A 2,863-nucleotide genomic window follows, 5' to 3' on the forward strand; every position below is an offset into this window, starting at 1 on the left:
ATCTTCCTGCACTTTGCATCATTGCATGTGCTGCATGAGTCTGAAGAGGGATTTATGGATTTATGGACTAGTTTCAGATTTACGAACTTGATTTGGACTGGGCTGGTATGTTTTGTTAATATACAGTTACTCTTTGATATAAAGCTCATTCTCATACATATATGAGTATCTCTGGATTTGTTTCTCTAGTCAACTCGGCCTAACATACCACATCTTCTCAAACCTTCTTACCCAGACCGTTTGGTGGAGGCAAGTACATTAGATAACAAAGAATTATTATTGCACAGTGTATTAGTTGGGAGACTTACCTGACCCAACCCACAGTATTGCAAATGAACTCATATGTATATGGAAGCTGGACAGTGAATAAGGAAGCTACAAGAAATATTGATGTATTTAAATGATGGTGCTGGCGAAGTAGATGAAAGTACCATGTACTGCCAGAAGATCAAAGAAATTTGTCATGGAAGAGTACAGTCAGAACGCTCACATACTTTGGACACGTCTGGAGAGACCGATCCCTGGAAGAGGACTTCACACTTGGTAAAGTAGAGGGACAGCAAGAAAGAGGAAGGCCTTTGACAAGAGAGGTTGGCACCATGACTGTGACAAATGTGAAGACTGGTGAGTGTTTCCTTTGGTCGTACGTAAGGTCACCATAGTTGAACCGACTTGACAGCACCCCGTCATAAAAAAAATGGCTGTTTTAAAAAAATGTATAAGTAAAAAGTAATCTTTATTCTATAAATTTGGCCCAGTATGTGTTTTGATAGAAATGTGAGAATTTCTCCAATTTAATAATCATTTCTTGTCTGATATGCATTTTATCCCCAAGGCATTTCTATTTTTGTAAACATACATAAAAACACACACACTGTCTCAAGGCACACCAATATTTGATGATTTTCTTCAAATCATATGTATGTACATATGTACATATGATTAACTTGGTCATCTACCAGTCAGTGCTCAACTTTTCATCAAAAATAGAGAAATAGGGTTTACTGCAGATTTGTTCAAATAAAAAAAACACATTTTCTTATTTCAAAAAATACTAGTAGCAATCTAATCACCATTCAAGTATTACAGGGAAAAAATCTTAAAGTTGTTTTAAATAAATTTTGTTTAATATCAAAATAATGTTCTCGGTGCTTATTAAGAAAGCACACACACACTAGTTCATTGCATTTTAAAGACAGAACTAGTGATGATAATGACCAATGCACGTGTGTTTGAGAGACTGGCATGTGACATATCATTTTTTCCACACAGTGCACATGGGTTTGCAGCTGCAGCTGTTATTTGCAGAGCCTGGCACTATTTCTGCCTCGGCATCATGTTCTCTTCAGAGCCCTTGTTCTCACACAGTCTCCCACCACTGATTGCCAAATGCTAGGTTGGGCTCTGTGCCGCTGTGGTTTTGCCTACCCTCCCATATCAGTCTCCTTCAGGGTGCTTTCGGACAGACATTCTATCCCTGGTCCATTTCTGTCGTGACACTTCAATGCAACATGCAGTACTTGCCAGATTGTCTTGCTTACGTTAGTCCTGCCCACATCCAGAAACTTGCATTTTTATTTAATATCAAATATGTAACAATTGTGTGCTTTCTCATAGCAATCTACAGTGCACAAGGTAATTTCAAATACATTATTGTCATTTTTTATTGGACTCTCACAAACTTGTAACACTGATAGGGAAAGGTTTTAACATTTTTTGTATTCCACTTAGGTGCTATAATTGTTAATTTCAAGATATAAGATCTCTTTGAATTTAGTTGTCTCAGTATGTTATACCCCACCTGATTAGGCTTATCTGATAAATTCATACCAGATAAGGAATGAAGATCCAGGTAGTCTGGAACCAACTTCAGTGGTGTTGTACTACTCCAGGCCACAGGCTGTCTGTAGGTGATTTCTCTAAATAAGCCACGAATAAAGGTGATTTCATAAAGTCCATGGAATTTGTGGACCATTCGTACAGCACTTATGACAACATGGAATTGTTATCTGGGGCAAACCTTTCATCTCTTCAAGTTTGGGAGCACATCAAAGTTATATATTTTTTCCTGAAGCACTGAGAATGTATACAAAACATATTTATGGAGTAAATGAAAGGATGAAGATGAAATATAGAACAATATTTATTAATAATCTACATGTTTTACTCAAGAAGTGAGTTTAAAGTCACACTGGTAATACAAGTGTGTGTATGTGGTGGGAGGTGAGTGGGGGGGTGTATGTTGGTCTCTGTATCCTCTGTATCAGTATAATCAGTCAAGGGAGAGAAATCATCCAATAATTTAGACAGAGGAATTTTGCTTTAAGAATTATTAACTATAATAAGGGATGGAAACAATAACAAATTGGCTAGTTAGAAGAATTCCAAGAATATCAGAGGAATAGATCTTATAGAAAGACCTTGTCTTCAGGAAAAGACCTGTGGTAGTTACATAATCTGGTGTCAGTTTGAGAGGATTATGTGTGAAGAGTGGAGTCTGGCCTGTCAATCAAGATATAACCAATGAGGCCTTTATGTGGGCGTGGCCTCTTCTCCTGAGAATTCTGGGAACTCCTATTTTTCCTCCTTAGAGGCGGGAGACATCTACTCACTAAATTCACTCCCTTGGAGAGTCTCTACTGACAAAGCTCACTTTCTGCAAGACATCCCTAAGGAGGAGCCACATGGACCTACCCTGACGCAGCCCTGGGAACTGGAGGAGCCATATGGAGACCCCTGCCAGTGCTGAGATGCTTCTACTGCCACTGACTTTGCACCCGCTGGCCTGTGATCTTCCTGAATTCAGCGTCATTGCATGTGTTTCATGATTCTGATGAGGACTTCAAAGATTGGCATTGGACAC

The sequence above is a fragment of the Echinops telfairi genome, unplaced genomic scaffold, assembly GCF_000313985.2.
Source record: "Echinops telfairi isolate 266 unplaced genomic scaffold, ASM31398v2 ScPeMD7_23;HRSCAF=83, whole genome shotgun sequence".
Lineage (NCBI taxonomy): Eukaryota > Metazoa > Chordata > Mammalia > Afrosoricida > Tenrecidae > Echinops > Echinops telfairi.